At 44.0% G+C, this 17,663-nt stretch overlaps 1 pseudogene; it reads left to right on the top strand.

The window, feature by feature from the left end:
• The first annotated feature begins 7,548 nt into the window (after positions 1–7,548).
• On the top strand, positions 7,549–7,665 carry LOC124623316 (annotated as a pseudogene).
• The last annotated feature ends 9,998 nt before the right edge of the window (positions 7,666–17,663 follow it).

Here is a 17,663-nt window from a genome sequence, read left to right as displayed (position 1 = left end):
TGTTGGAACACATGAGGCAATACTGACCTTACGCCTTATCTTAGAAGAAAGATTAAGGAAAGGCAAACCTACGTTTCTAGCATTTGTAGACTTAGAGAAAGCTTTTGACAATGTTGACTGGAATACTCTCTTTCAAATTCTAATGGTGGCAGGGGTAAAATACAGGGGGCGAAAGGCTATTTACAATTTGTACAGAAACCAGATGGCAGTTATAAGAGTCGAGGGGTAGGAAAGGGAAGTAGTGGTTGGGAAGGGAGTGAGACAGGGTTGTAGCCTCTCCCCGATGTTATTCAATCTGTGTACTGAGCAAGCAGTAAAGGAAACAAAAGAAAAATTCGGAGTAGGTATTAAAATCAATGGAGAAGAAATAAAAACTTTGAGGTTCGCTGATGACTTTGTAATTCTGTCAGAGACAGCAAAGGACTTGGAAGAGCAGTTGAACGGAATGGAGAGTGTCTTTAAAGGAGGATATAAGATGATCATCAACAAAAGAAAAACGAGGATTATGGAATGTAGTCGAAATAAGTCGGGTGATGGTGAGGGAATTAGAATAGGAAATGAGACACTTGAAGTAGTAAAGGAATTTTGCTTTTTGGGGAGCAAAATAACTGATGATGGTCGAAATAGAGAGGATATAAAATGTAGACGGGCAATGACAAGGAAAGCGTTTCAGAAGAAGAGAAATTTGTTAACATCGAGTATAGATTTAAGTGTCAGGAAGTCGTTTCTGAAAGTATTTGTATGGAGTGTAGCCATGTATGGAAGTGAAACATGGACGATAAATAGTTTGGGCAATAAGAGAATAGAAGCTTTCGAAATGTGGTGCTACAGAAGAATGCTGAAGATTAGATGGGAAGATCACCTAACTAATGAGGAGGTATTGAATAGAATTGGGGAGAAGAGGAGTTTGTGGCACAACTTGGCAAGAAGAAGGAACCGGTTAGTAGGACATGTTCTGAGGCATCAAGGGATCACAAATTTAGCATTGGAGGGCAGCGTGTAGGGTACAAATGGTAGAGGGAGACCAAGAGATGAATACACTAAGCAGATCCAGAAGGACGTGGGTTGCACTAAGTACTGGGAGATGAAGAAGCTTGCACAGGATAGGGTAGCATGGAGAGCTGCATCAAACCAGTCTCAGGACTGAAGACTACAACAACAACAACAACATGGGATAGCTAAACATTTGGGGCAGCTACCAAAGCCTCTCGAGGGTCACCACACTACGCCAGACACTCAGCGGAGATTGTGAACGTGCTTCAGGGAATGTATCTGGACAAGGGAGATCTCCTGGTCAGTTTCGATGTCACGCCGCTTTTCACGCGGGTCCATTGGAGAACTCCTTGACTTTACCAGGGAGACAATTCCACTAAGACACCGTGGAATAGCTCCGAAACGCGCAAACACTACCACGTGCTTCCACCGTTGTAGAAAGGTCTACCAACAGTTAGACGAAGGCGCCATGGGGTTCGTCCTAGCGGCAGGCATTACAAACCTATAGATGGCGCACTCCGAGGGGATGAGTCCTGAAGCTGCGCTCCTAAAACTGAAGACGTTATACCAATGTGTGGACGATACATTCATGGTGTGGCCGTATGTTGAAGAAAACCTGCATGAATTTCTTGTCCACTTGAACAGCATGTACGACAATACTAAGTTCGCTATGGAGGTAGAAGAGAATGGAGCCTAGCTTTCCTCGGTGTCCTGACAAAGAAGAAAGCTGACGGCATACTAGGACATTTTGTCTACAGCAAAGAGAAGCAACACCGACCTGTACCAAACGCCAGCAGATGTCACCATCCAGCACAAATCCGTGCTCACCACCTTGGTCTGCAGAACACTAAAACATATGAGACAAGGATAGTCTACTCACCGAACTGCGACATTTTGGGGAAATCTTTCGCGTTCTACTCGAAGACACAGATGTGCTCTCCAGCCACTCAATACGAAGCATGAAGATAAGCCGATTCTTAGCTGAAGTGTGGTAGGTGATGGACGTATTGAGTAGTGCTGTGTTGATTTGTGATTGTATCTGTCAGATGATGAAAAATTTACTGTAAAGGGCAGCAAGGATGAATATCATGTGTATATTGGAAGGCGAAAAGTCTATAAATTTTGAAAAATGTTATTAGTTTTGACGAGAAGAAGTTTTCTGTAAGATTGTAGCACTGCGCACCTAGTTTGTCGGAATAATTATTGTCAGCGACTTAACTTGCTCAGAGCTGAGAGACTACCTCACTTTCCTGAGGCATTCATTACGATTAAGCTGTTTGGTTTTTATAGAAATTCTCTGTCAACATTGTACCCTTTTCAAATCAGTGTTCACTTTGTTAAGCGTGGTATTGATCAAACCAATGTTAAGAGTGAAGATCACGCGAAATTTCACTCTGTCTTTTTGAATACATACTTCATTCTTGTGTTGGAATATCATTTCATAGGAATAGTTACTTTCCCCATTCCACTGTTTAAAGAAGGTTTATCATTACCCAGTACCCCCTTGCATCATATGGTATGCAACAGTTTGAATATTGTTCCAAAATTTTATTTTAAAAATAGAAATTGAACTTAACCGTTTCCTGCTTGCAGGTCGCTATTGTGCTTTCGAGAAATCTGCAACAATGTTGTCAAGACGCGAGGTAAGTGGAAATTTTGATTAGGGCCAGATAATTGTTTTATTTCAGTTGCGCATTTAATATAAACACAAGTTTTATTGAGACCAGTTACAGTTCAGTTCAAATTAGGTTTCTTTCAGTACGAGTTTAAGCTGGATAACAGTTTGTGCGTATATAGTTCTGGTAATACGTAGACTTTTTGTAGAGTGGGAGGTAAAGTTGGGCTAACCGCACGAAGTGGCCGTGCGGTTTGAGGCGCCATGTCACGGATTGCGTGACCTCTCCCGCCGGAGGTTCGAGTCCTCCCTCAGGCATGGGTGTGTGTGTTGTTCTCAGCATAAGTTAGTTTAAGTAGTGTGTAAGTCTAGGGACCGATGACCTCAGCAGTTTGGTTCCTTAGGAACATTTGAAAGTTGGGCTAAATTTCATACAGAAACATATAGTGGGGAGGTAAGAAGCGTACTCCTCGGCCAAATGGACAAATCTGCAGTCGCAGACCACAGTCTCAAGGTAGGTCATATGTTTAACATCGAACAGACCAAGGTGCTGTGCCGAGAGAACGGGTTCTGGGACTCTGTCATTAGAGAGGCAGTGGAGATACGGGTCCATGATGATCTTGTAAACCGGGATAGCGGTTTCTAGGTGAGCTCCGCATGGGATGTGGCTGTTGAAAGAAAACGCTTAGAGCGCTCTGATGTGAAGAAGACGAAGTCAGCAGATAAAGTAGACAGGCAGAAACAGGACGCGACGCCAAGCCCTCCAGCGCGAGCCTCGAATTCCAGATCTTACTACTCATTTTATATTGCTTCGCTCCGACATTAGAAGCTTGTAATAATAGTCATAATGTTTCACCATTCATCGTTCACTGTTCTCTACCATTCCCCCACTGGTCATTAATCTCACCACTGAAGGTAATTCTCTCCATTGGTCGTGATTCCCTAGAGACCAAAGTTCTCTCGATCGACCATCATTCTCTCTATTTAATACACTACTGGCCATTAAAATTGCTACACCACGAAGATGACGTGCTACAGTTGCGAAATTTAACCGACAGGAAGAAGATACTGTGATATGCAAACGATTAGCTTTTCAGAGCATTCACACAAGGTTGGCGCCAGTGGCGACACCTACAACGTGCTGACATGAGGAAAGTTTCCAACCGATTTCTCACACACAAACAGCAGTTGACCGGCGTTGCCTGGGGAAACGTTGTTGTGATGCCTCGTGTAAGGAGGAGAAATGCGTACCATCACATTTCCGACTTTTTTAAAGGTCGGATTGTAGCCTATCGCGATTGCGGTTTATCGTATCGCGACATTACTTCTCGCGTTGGTCGAGATCCAATGACTGTTATCAAGAGTATGGAATCGGTGGGTTCCGGAGGGTAATACGGAACGCTGTGCTGGATCCCAAAGGCCTCGTATCACTAGCAGTCGAGATGACAGGCATCTTATCCGCATGGCTGTAACGGATCGTGCAGCCACGTCTCGATCCCTGAGTCAACAGATGGGGACGTTTGCAAGACAACAACCATCTGCACGAACAGTTCGACGACGTTTGCAGCAGCATGGACTATCAGCTCGGAGACCCTGGCTGCGGTTACCCTTGAGGCTGCATCACAGAAAGGAGAGCCTGCGATGGTGTACACAACGACGAACCTGGGTCCACGAATGGCAAAACATCATTTCCTGGATGAATCCCGGTGCTGTTTATAGCATCGTGATGGTCGCATACGTGTTTGGCGACATCGTGGTGAACGCACATTGGAAGCGTGTATTCGTCATCGCTGTACTGGTGTATCACGCGGCGTGATGGTATGGGGTCCCATTGGTTTCACGTCTCGGTCACCTCTTGTTCACATTGACGGCACTTTGAACAGTGGATGTTACATTTCAGATGTGTTACGACCCGTGGCTCTACCCTTCACTCGATCCCTGCGAAACCCTACATTTTAGCAGGATAATGCACTACCGCATGTTGCAGATCCTGTACGGGCCTTTCTGGATAATGTTCGACTGCTGTCCTGGCGAGCACATTCTCCCGATCTCTCACCAACGGAAAACGTCTGGTGAGTGGTGGCCGAGCAACTGGCTCGTCTCGTCACAATACGCCAGTCACTACTCTTGATGAACTGCGGTATCGTGTGGAAGCTGCATGGGCAGCTATACCTGTACACGGCATCCAAGCTCTGTTTGACTCAATGCGCAGGCGTATCAAGGCCGTTATTACGGCCAGAGGTGGTTGTTTTGGGTACTGATTTCTCAGGAAATATGCACCCAAATTGCGTGAAAATGTAATCACATGTCAGGTCTAGGATAATATATTTGTCCAATGAATACCCGTTTCTCATATGCATTTCTTCTTGGTGTAGTAATTTTACTGGCCAGTAGTGTAGTATGCAGGGTAATGGTGGCCACATACATTTTAAAACAAAAAAACAAAAAAAAAAAAAAAACGACGCACCGCAAAGGATGTGACGGAAATAGGTGTACATGTTCAGACAAGCAAATGATCACAGTTTCATTAAAATTTGATGATTTGTTCAAGAGAAAGAGCTTTACGAACTGAGCAAGTCAGTGTCTCGTTGGTCCACCACTGGCCTTTGTGCAAGCAGTTATTCGACTTGTCATTGACAAAGTTGTTGGATGTCCTCCTGAGGCATATCATGCCAAATACTAATTGGCGCTTTCGATCGTCAAAATACTGAGGTGGTCGGTCGGCCTTACACATAATGCACCAAATGTTGCCAGTTGAGGACAGATCCGGCTACGTTTCTGGCCAATGTATGGTTTGGTATGCACTGAGACAGGCAGTATAAACCCGGTGTGTGCAGGGGAGCATTATCTTGCTGACATGTGAGTCCAGCATGGCTTACCATTAAAGGCAACAAAAAGGGGCGCAGAATGCTGTCGACATACCTCTGTGTTGCAAAGGTGCTGCTGATGACAACCAAGGGCGTCCTGCCATTAACAGAAGTGGCACCCCAGCCCATCACCCCTGGCGAGCGACAGGGCAAGCTGGTATCTCACCACTGTCTGGGCCGTTCCAGACACGTTTTCGCTGGTCATCGAGGGTCTTTTCGAAACGAGACTCATCATGACAGACAATTCTACTCCACTCAGTGAGATTCCCAACAGCTCTTGCATTAAGCTGTAATTTCATCATTTCACTGAAACTCCACATTTGCAATTTTGTGATAAATAACAGAAGAATGTACAACATAGCCACCTCTATTTTGGGAAATGTGAGTCTATAAGTGCTACATATGTTAATTTATAGTGTTTAAAGCAAATTTTTAGGTTTAGTCAAGACAACAAGACAATACAACATTTATGATTTTTGTGAAACTTATCTTAGCCTTTCGAGATTCCCTAGTTAGATCAGGTAAATTAACTCATACACTCAAGCTCATAAATTAAGGATAATGCTGATGTATGGTGAAACAACGCTCTGGTGGGCGGTTTGCGGGTTTAAATCACATCGGGGTATGACCATACGGTGCATTTGACCTGCGGTCGTCGCACGGTGGCGCTGGCAGCAGTCAACATACGCAGAGGTGTGTTGGTGCATGTTAGAGTACGGTGCAGCGAGTAAGTGTGCAGATGTTCTCAGACGTGCTAATGGTGACTGTGTATTGAAAATGGCTCAAAGAATACGTACTGATGACGTTATGAGGGGCAGAGTACTAGGGCGCCTGGAGGCTGGTCAAACACAGCAGGTCGCAGCACGGGCGCTCCGTGTGTCTCAAAGTGTGATCTCAAGATTATGGCAACGATTCCAGCACATATGAAACGTGTCCAGGCGCTACTGTACGGGACGTCCAAAGTGTACAGCACCACAAGAAAACCGATATCTTACCATCAGTGCCCGCAGACGGCCACGGAGTACTGCAGGTAGCCGTGCTCGGGACCTTACTCCAGCCACTGGAACAGTTGTCTCCAGACACACAGTCTACAGACGACTGAACAGACATGGTTTATTAGCCTGGAGACCTCCAAGGTGCATTCCACTGACCCCTGGTCACAGGAGAGCCCGTAAAGCCTCGTGTCAAGAAGACAGTACATGGTCATTGGAACAGTGGTCCCAGGTTATGTTCACGGACGAGTCCAGGTACAGTCTGAACAGTGATTCTCGCCGGCTTTTCATCTGGCGTGAACCAGGAACAAGATACCAACCCCTTAATGTCCTTGAAAGGGACCTGTATGGAGGTCGTGGTTTGATGGTGTGGGGTGGGATTATGGTTGGTGTACGTACACACCTGCATGTTTTTGACTGAGGAACTGTAACAGGTGTACCAGGACGTCATTTTGCACCAGTATGTCCGCCTTTTCAGGGGTGCAGTAGGTCCCACCTTCCGTCTGATGGGTGATAACCCACGGCCCCACCGAGCTGCCATTGTGGAGGAGTACCTTCAGACAAAACATATCAGGTGAATCGAATTGCCTGCCTGTTCTCCAGACCTAAACCCCATCGAGCACGTCAGGGGTGCTCTCGATCGACGTATCGCTGCACGTCTTCAAACCCCTACGACACTTCAGGAGCTCCGACCAACACTGGTGCAAGAATGGGAGGCTATACACCAGCATCTGGTCGACCATCTGATCCAGAATAAGCCAACCCGTTGTGCGGCCTGTATACGTGTGCATGGTGATCATATCCCATATTGATGACGGGGTACATACGCAGGAAACAGTGGCGTTTTGTAGCACATGTGTTTCGGGACGATTTTCACCTACACCGTGGACTTAGAGATCTGTGTCGGCTGTATTCCCTACGTGCCTATGCTATTAGCGCCAGTTTTGTGTAGTGGCACGTTGTGTTGCACCACATTCTACAATTATCCTTAATTTATGAGCATGAGTGTAGTTACGCGAACATCACAGTAGATAAAGTGTTACCTATAATGGAAAATTAGTGTACCTTGCGCTATTATCAGGGCAACGGCCTTGCCGCAGTGGATATACCGGTTCCCGTGAGATCACCGAAGTTAAGCGCTGTTGGGCGTGGCCGGCACTTGGATGGGTGACCATCCAGCTGCCATGTGCTGTTGCCATATTTCGGGGTGCACTCAGCCTCGTGATGCCAATTGAGGAGCTACTCGACCGAATAGTAGTGGCTTCGGTCAAGAATACCACCATAACGACTGGGATAGTGGAGTACTGAACCCACGCCCCTCCAATCCGCATCCTCAGCTGAGAATGACACGGCGGTCGGATGGTCCCGGTTGGCCACTCGTGGCCTGAAGACGGAGTGCTTGCGCTATTATCACCGCTCACAAACCATATTTACATATCTTGAACGAGACAAATCATGAAACTTGCATAGGGCATTCCTACTTGTTTCTTTACTTTTTGACGAATCACTGGGTAACTTGGCAAAGGTTCGAGAGACTTTGCGCTGCTGTCCGTTTCAGAGGTGGGCAGGACTGCTCGCGGTCTGCGCTTATCTTTTAAGAGAGCTCTTAGACTGAAATGTCCGTTCATAAAGTTTATAGCCACTGAATAAGAGGAGCTGTGCAATGTGAACGCCCGCTCTGCAGCGAAAGGCTTCGCCGTTTACGACCTCATGGTCCACCGCTAACGCTTCAGAGAAAGCTGTAGCACTCCCTAGCGCAACGTTTTCACAATAGTGCAAAGATCGGTGCAATATACTCAACGCGCAAGTTTCTTAAAACACGTTACCAAACTTCCTGTCATATTATAGACCTCTTCCTACTTTCTCGTTTCCAGAAATAGGTACCAACTGCTATTCATGTGGCTTAACATATAACACACCATGTTGTTGTTGTGGTCTTCAGTCCTGAGACTGGTTTGATGCAGCTCTCCATGCTACTCTATCCTGTGCAAGCTTCTTCATCTCCCAGTACCTACTGCAACCTACATCCTTCTGAATCTGCTTAGTGTATTCATATCTTGGTCTCCCTCTACGATTTTTACCCTCCACGCTGCCGTCCAATACTAAATTGGTGATCCCTTGATGCCTCAGAACATGTCCTACCAACCGATCCCTTCTAGTCAAGTTGTGCCACAAACTCCTCTTCTCCCCAATTCTATTCAATACCTCCTCATTAGTTATGTAATCTACCCATCTAATCTTCAGCATTCTTCTTAGCACCACATTTCGAATGCTTCTATTCTCTTCTTGTCCAAACTATTTATCGTCCTTGTTTCATTCCATACATGGCTACACTACATACAAATACTTTCAGAAACGACTTCCTGACACTTAAATCTATACTCGATGTTAACAAAATTCTCTTCTTCAGAAACGCTTTCCTTGCCATTGCCAGTCTACATTTTATATCCTGTCTACTTCGACCATCATCAGTTATTTTGCTCCCCAAATAGCGAAACTCCTTTACTACTTTAAGTGTCTATTTCCTAATCTAATTCCCCCACCATCACCCGACTTAATTCGACTACATTCCATTATCCTCGTTTTGCTTTTGTTGATGTTCATCTTATATTCTCCTTTCAACACACTGTCCATTCCGTTCAACCGCTCTTCCAGGTCCTTTGATGTCTCTGACAGAATTACAATGTCATCGGTGAACCTCAAAGTTTTTATTTCTTCTCCATGGATTTTGATACCTACTCCGATTTTTTCTTTTGTTTCCTTTACTGCTTGCTCAATATACAGATTGAATAACATCGGGGATAGGCTATAACCCTGTCTCACTCCTTTCCCTACCACTGATTCCCTTTCATGTCCCTCGACTCTTATAACTGCCATCTGGTTTCTGTACAAATTGTAAATAGCCTTTCGCTCCCTATATTTTACCCCTGCCACCTTCAGAATTTGAAAGAGAGTATTCCAGTCAACACACCATATATAGCGTATATTATTTTTATCTTGTCTAACTTGTACTTGGCGTAGTGTTCAAAATTTCGAAACATGACCTGTGTACCGGGTGTTCAGCGAAGGAGTCAAAGATTTCAAAATTAAATACCTGAAAAATTAAGATCGAGCGATGAGGATAACAAACGGTTTTTTTATTTTATTGTGAAAGCTGTGAGAATTTATACAGAAATTTGGAAGTGGTTCGAAAAGCTGCTAACAGAGGGCATTGTAGTTGCAATACGTAGTGCCTACGAATAGTTCGCCGCAGCTGAGAGCCATGAATTCCACCGTCCAAAGCAGAAAGGAGGTTAGCATACCGAACGAAGTTGTTGAAATCATGTGTTCCATAGAGCAATGTGTTTTTCTGGTACGTAAATACCACAGCTTAGAACACAGTCTTACGACGACAAGGTGCAGTTTTCAAACATGATTTAATGTTCCATAGTGACCTTTTGCAAGCTCTCCGTGAAATTCTAACGGACAGGCAGCGTGACTGATGATCTAGGGGGGAATGTTACTCCTGAAAATATCGACACAGTTTCAGAAATTATTCATCAAAATCCAAGGAAATCCGTCAGAAGAATTACAGCACAGACTGTCCCAGCACGTAGAAAACACTGAGACAGAACCTACACATGTTTCCACTCAAAATACAAAGCCTCCAGACCACATCTGTGCGAGCTGTGCGACAGAGGGTGGCTTTGGGTACTAGATTCTCACAATGTTTGATAATGAAGGATTTGATTTGATGTTGGCTGCATGTGGTTCAGACACGTCCACCCGAAAGAAGTCATGAATAAAGAAAACTGGAGATTCTAGAGTTCCGAAAATCGCCACGTGTGTGAAGCGAAACCACGGTATTCTGCCAAAGTTACTGTTTGGGCTGCGATATGCAGCAGAGATATTATTGGCCCTTTTTTATGCGAAGACTGCTTGCAGAGGACGAGTGTAATTATATACGCTGGTAGTGTAGGAGCTGCATAGCGTACAGCACCATCTGCTAGCATCATTTCGAACTACTTCGAAACTTCTCTATGAGTTCTATATAATTTCGCAATAAACATACCGCTTGTTGCATTCGCCTATCGCTCTTAGTTTTCGAGGTATTCGGCTTTGAAATCGCTGGAAACGCTGTTCAATTTCTCATCCGTACTATTTTTTTTCTTTGTACGCTACAACAACAATTTGGTTTTTTAAATGTAGTTATTCTGAGAATTAATATGCGATCACAGAAAATAAATAGTGTAGAGATGCGTCAACCCAGTCTCAGGACTGTAAACCTCAATAACAACAAACACAATATTGTGGAAAACAAACTATTTGTATTGCTAATATAAATTTAACAATGTAGTGAAAAGGTAGATTGTACATACCATATAGAAAACAAATTAAGTTGTAAACAGGCACAATTAAAAGACACTGAAATAAAGCTTTATGCCACTTTCTTCATCAGCAAAAGAGAAATACACACCATTCATACAAGCAAGTAAGGAAAGCTCGTGTACACGTGTCCACCAACACCGATAGCTGCCGGAGCTGACGTTCACGTGTGTCTGAGGTGTGCTTGCTTGCGTGTATGATTGGTGTGTATTTCTCTTTTCTTGTTGAAGGCAGTGGCCGAAACCCCTATGTTCGTATTTTTTTATTGTGCCTGTCTGCAACTTAACGCCCTTCTTTACGGTAAGTACAGGGCTATTACAAATGATTGAAGCGATTTCATAAATTCACTGTAGCTCCATTCATTGACATATGGTCACGACACACTACAGATACGTAGAAAAACTCATAAAGTTTTGTTCGGCTGAAGCCGCACTTCAGGTTTCTGCCGCCAGAGCGCTCGAGAGCGCAGTGAGACAAAATGGCGACAGGAGACGAGAAAGCGTATGTCGTGCTTGAAATGCACTCACATCAGTCAGTCATAACAGTGCAACGACACTTCAGGACGAAGTTCAACAAAGATCCACCAACTGCTAACTCCATTCGGCGATGGTATGCGCAGTTTAAAGCTTCTGGATGCCTCTGTAAGGGGAAATCAACGGGTCGGCCTGCAGTGAGCGAAGAAACGGTTGAACGCGTGCGGGCAAGTTTCACGCGTAGCCGCGGAAGTCGACGAATAAAGCAAGCAGGGAGCTAAACGTACCACAGCCGACGGTTTGGAAAATCTTACGGAAAAGGCTAAAGCAGAAGCATTTCTTAAACAGGAGATTGGAAAACCGATGGATCGGTCGTGGTGGAGATCATGATCAACAATTCATGTCATGGCCTCCACGCTCTCCCGACTTAACCCCATGCGATTTCTTTCTGTGGGGTTATGTGAAAGATTCAGTGTTTAAACCTCCTCTACCAAGAAACGTGCCAGAACTGCGAGCTCGCATCAACAATGCTTTCGAACTCATTGATGGGGACATGCTGCGCCGAGTGTGGGAGGAACTTGATTATCGGCTTGATGTCTGCCAAATCACTAAAGGGGCACATATCGAACATTTGTGAATGCCTAAAATAACTTTTTGAGTTTTTGTATGTGTGTGCAAAGCATTGTGAAAATATCTCAAATAATAAAGTTATTGTAGAGCTGTGAAATCGCTTCAATCATTTGTAATAACCCTGTATTTTTTCCTAAATTGTTGATATTCCCACCTGGAGTTTTCATTGTTACATATAAATGTTAATAGTCTAAACTGTAATAAGACTGAGAAAGCTCTGTATGAATGTATAATGTGTGTAAATGTGATCAAATATTATCGTTTTGATTTTTATATTTATTTATTTTAAATTTTTGGTAATTTCCTATGGGATCAAACAGCTGAGGTTATCGGTCCCTAGGCTTACATACTACTTAAACTAATTTACGCTTAGGACAACACACACACCCATGCCCGAGGGAGGACTCGAATCTCCGATGGGGGGGGGGGGGGGGAGGGGGGCTTAGACCGCGCAGCTACCTCGCGCGGCTTCGTTTTTATGAAGTCACTGTTAATATGCTGCGTGCACTCAAGGGAGTCGGGAGCGACGTGACTAAACCGTACTATTTTGTACGTCCGTGAGAAGACAGGCGTTGCAGTCGCGTTTACCATTTGACAGCCTGTAGCGTGACAGAGACAAAACTGCGATGGGCACGTTCAACTGCTCATTGGTATGAGATGGGAGTTCACCTAGATGGAGACGGAGACGCAAATGAGCGAAGAGGTACGCTCACAATTGTGCAGTTGAATGAATGGACTGCGCCTTCATCATTGCCACGTTTACGGTAATACGCGGCTTCCATACTGTTTCTGGGACGAGCATTAGATAAATATTGTAAACTGGGTCACTTATTTCACTTCTGAAACTAAAAATAATGTATAGAAGATTAATGTAAAAAAGTAAAGCTTGTGTTCGAGTACAGTAGGTCACTCATTATCAAAGGAAGTCCCTCTCTTATTTTAACTTCAAAAGCTGTTAAAAATCATACCCGATTGTTATATTCATTACTAAAATTTTAAAATTTCTGATGTTAATTGATGCAGAATTACACTGAGGAGCCATTTAGATACAAAAAGCAACTGCAGCATTGCAGTTCTGATGTTAATCTTCATTGTTTAAGTACATGTATTTATCAATTACTGTATGTGTGTGATATAAATGATGAATAAATTTACTGATACGAAACAGTGAGTGGGTAAGTCCTGCTCATCATTGTTGTTAATTCTGTTTCTTGAGAGTGGTGCTTAGATCGAAGTGATTTCGATAGCGTTACTTGGATATACCGCCCTGTGATCACCGTTGACATTTAAATTAAGTGTCCTCTGCTTCCTTTCTTATGATTGTTTTAACTGTGTTATGTCAGACTGAAATAAAATAAAACCTCAGGAATGGGTTAAAACTAAGGATGAAAGTGTAGCAACGATAACACTCGCTGACGACATTGCTATCCCAAGTTAAAGCGAGGAATAATTTCAGAACATACTAAAGGGAATGACCAGTTTAGTGAATAAGGAATAGAGACTGAGAGTAAACTGAAGAAAAACCAAAGTAATGAGCTGTTTATATTCGAAAGGAAAACACTTCCAAATGTTCTGCAAAATTGTACTTATTCGGTCACGAACCGGCTTTCGGCTTCTTAGGCCATCTTCAGGTAACAATGTCTCAGGACAGATAAGCATAAAGTGCTACTTACACGGATTTTATTTATACAAAAGATGCAAGAATGACAAAGTGTTTACATAGGGAATCATTACAATAATTGCATTTATTGAAAAAGAGGGTAAACAAAATGTTTAGTTTATGTAATTATTGTAACATTTCCCTACGTTAACACTCCGTCATTTTTGTATCTTTTGTACAGATAATATCTGTATAAGTCCCATTTCATATATATCTCTGTGTCATTCATACCTGAAGATGGCCTGAGAAGCAGGAAGCCGGTTCGTGACGAAATAAATATAACTTTACAGTGAAGGCTTTCACGACCGGATGTTTCAGCTGCCGAGAATTCTTCCGGGTTTTATGGCCGTGGTCCATGGAACTGTTCTATCCTTGCTCCTGATTGTGCTGAGTCTTGCCGACAGACGAGTTGGACGTCGAAGAACGGCCTAAATACCGTGGAAAATGGGCGTGGTCTGGATAGCAGAGATAAACCTGTCAAGGATAAATTATGACTATCGATCATAGTACGTCAAAGATAAAAACTTCTCATCGATTCTGTAGCGCCACTGTCCACATATCGCTAAGTTTCATAGCTTCTTGTAATCTGTTAAAATTATCCCCATGTTTATGCATTTCTACGGCTTCTCTATATAGCCGTGGATAATAATTCGTCATAGTACATAAAACTTCAGTTTCCGAAAATTTCACCACGTGATCAGCCGACTGAAGAGCATGTTCCGCCACGGCTGACTTGTCTGTTTTCCCTAGTCGGCAAAGACTTTTATGTTCGTTCAACCTTGGATTTACACTTCTATTTGTACTTCCAATGTAGACCCTACCACATGTACACGGAATCTTGTATACACCACTTGCAGACAGAGGGGGACGTTTATCCTTAACGGAACGAAGTGGTTGGCCTAGTTTCTTAGTTTTATCTCTGCTATCACGTGAAATCCAGACCACGTCTGCTTTCCACGGCATTTAGGCCGTTCTTCGACGTCCGACTCGTCAGTCGGCAAGACTCAGCACAACCAGGAGCACCTCCGAAGATGTCCAACGTAGCTTTGGACGAAACGTCAGGGATAGAAGAGATCCATGGACCACGGCCATACAACCCGGAAGAATTCTCGGCAGCTGAAATATAACTTTGGACTACATTAAGAAGTGTTTCCCATTTTAATGTTATTATCGTATTCTGTAAAGAACCGCTGGAAATGATTCTATTAATGTAATGAGGTCTGCCGGCCGCTGTGATCGAGCGGTTCTAGGCGCTTTAGTCTAGAACTACGCCGCTGCTACGGTCGCACGTTCGAATCCTGCCTCGGGCATGGATGTGTGTGATATCCTTAGGTTAGTTAGGTTTATGTTGCTCTAAGTCCAGGGGATTGATGACCTCAGATGTTAAGTCCCATAGTGCTCAGAGCCATTTGAACCATTTTTTGTAATGAGGTGTAGTACAAACGAAATTGGTAATAAAGTTAACGTCAGAACTGGGGTACGGTACGTGAACTAGACGAACTTAAGGTTTTCTGCTACCTTAGTAGCAAAATGACGTATAATGGTCGAAACAAGGAGGGCATAAAAGACAGAATAGCACAATGAAGAGTGCGTTCCTAGCTACAAGAAGTCTACTAGTATCAAACTTTGGCCTTAATGTTATGGAGAATTTGATGAGAATGTGCTTCTGAATCGCAGCATTGACTGGATGTGTATCATGGACAGTGGGAAAATCAGAATAGAAGAGAATCGAAACATTTGAGATGTGGTTTTTTAAAAGGATACTGAAAATTGAGTGGACTGCTAATACGAGGCGTGTTTATTAAGTAAGTAGTGTGCTAAGATATCTCAATAATTTTATTTTTACATGAATGTCTGTACCTTTCTACATAATTTCCGTCAATATTGAGGCATTTATCATAACGTTGTACCAGTTTTTGAATACCCTCTTCATAGAAGTCTGCCGCCTGACTTGTTAACCATTGCATCACCACTGTTTTGATTTCGTCATCGTCTTGAAGACGCTGACCGTCCAGGTGTTGCTTCCCCGTCTTGAAGACGCTGACCGTCCAGGTGTTGCTTCAAGTGCAGGAACAGATGGTAGTCACTGGGCGCAAGATCGGGACTGTATGGAGGATTATCTAAAGTTTCCCATCGAAAAGATGTGATGAGATCTTTGGTCTGATTCACCACATGCGGACGGGCATTGTCTTGCAGCAAAACGATGCCCTTGCTCAACTTGCCACGTCTTTTGTTCTGAATTGAACGGTGCAGATTGTGCAGTGTCTTACAGTAAGCTGCTGCATTGATTGTCTCATTACGGGGCAGAAAGTCCACAAGCAATACTCCTTTTCTGTCCCAAAAAACTGTGCACATGATTTTCTGGGCAGAAATTGTTTGCTTAAACTTCACTTTTCTGGGTGAATCTGAATGCCGCCATTCCATGGACTGTTGCTTTGATCCTGGTGTGACGTAGGCCACCCATGTTTTATCGCCAATAATAATTTGACTTAAGAAATCATCACTGTCGTTATGGTACCGCTCAAGGAAAGTCAATGCACTGTCTAAAAATTTGGTTTTGTGCACATCCGTTAACATTTTCGGTACCCAACATGTGCCCAATTTTCGGTAATTCAGGCGCTCGGTCACAATGCCATACAAAATACTACGAGAAACATTAGGAAAGTCATCCTGAAGGAGGAAATCGTAAAGCGTCTGTTTTCTCTTACCTTATTGTCCACATCGTGCACCAAACTTTCATTAACGGAAGAAGGACACCCATTCGGTTGTTCATCATGCACATTTGTGCGGCCATCTTTAAATGCTCTCACCCACTTTCTCACCATTCCATCACTCACAATGTTTTCTCCGTAAACTGCACAGATCTCACGATGGATATCGATCGCTTTCAGGCCTTTAGCACTAAGATATCTTATAACAGCACAGTCGGCGGGACTCTTAATTATCGGAGGCATCTTAAACACTCGGTGCACAACGTAAATAAGGAAGAATCAGACTGCAATGGCGTCAGTGCGTAGACAACAGATGTAGGTACCCAGTGCGCAAAACGCCGACCGCAGCGCTGCGGCGGCAGTGTGGTAAAACATTACTTATTTAAAAAACACGCCTCGTATAAGAAATGAGAAGTTTCTCTGCAGAGTCGGCGAAGAAAGGTACACATGGAAAACACTATCAAGAGGGCCACGATGATGGACATGTCTTAATATGTCAGGGAGTAAATTACTTGGTACACGAGGGAGCTGAAGACGGTAAAAGCTCTAGAGGAAGACAGGGGTTGGGAAACATCTAAAAAATAATTGAGGGCGTTGGGTGTAACTGCTGCACCGAAATTAAGAGGTTTGCACAGGACGAGAAGTCGCGGCGAGCCGCATCAAACCAGGGAATCTGTATTTTACACTGATAAGCCAAACCATTTTGATCACTTCACAATGCGACGTTGAATGCCGCCCGGTGGCGTTGTGGGCACGTGACGCGGTAACAAAAGTACGTAAGCGGAGCAGCCACGGACGGGGGATCACCCTAGTGAAGGTATGGGTTTCAGATGGGGAAACCCATTGAGATATGTGACTTTGACAAAGGGCAGATCATTATTACGCAGAGCCTGTGAATGAGTATCTCGGCGAAGCTGGTCGAATCTACATGTGCTACTGTCGTGAGCATCTACGGAAAGAGGCAGGACAGTGGAACTACCACTAGGTTGGACGCCCACAACTTTCCACAGAAGGTTTCGGAAACTTGTCTGCTCTGTAAAGTAGGATAGATCTATGGCATCTCCGCCAAAAGAGCACAACGATGGTGACACACAAGTGTGGAGCACCTCGTTCATCGTACATTGTCGAACATGGAGTTCCGCAGCAGACCACCCCTACGTGTTCACATGTTGACCCAACGGGGCAATTACGATTGCAGTGGTCACAGGACCATGGGGATTCGACAGTTGATCAATGGAAACGTGTCGGCTCCTCGGGTGAATCACATTTTTGCTACATTATGTTGATTGTCAGACGACAAACGCCGTCATCGAGTGAACGGCGGCCCGAAACTTGCATCGCGCCACGGACGAAGGCT

The sequence above is a fragment of the Schistocerca americana genome, chromosome 7, assembly GCF_021461395.2.
Source record: "Schistocerca americana isolate TAMUIC-IGC-003095 chromosome 7, iqSchAmer2.1, whole genome shotgun sequence".
NCBI lineage: Eukaryota > Metazoa > Arthropoda > Insecta > Orthoptera > Acrididae > Schistocerca > Schistocerca americana.
This window is presented reverse-complemented; position numbering and strand designations above follow the sequence as displayed.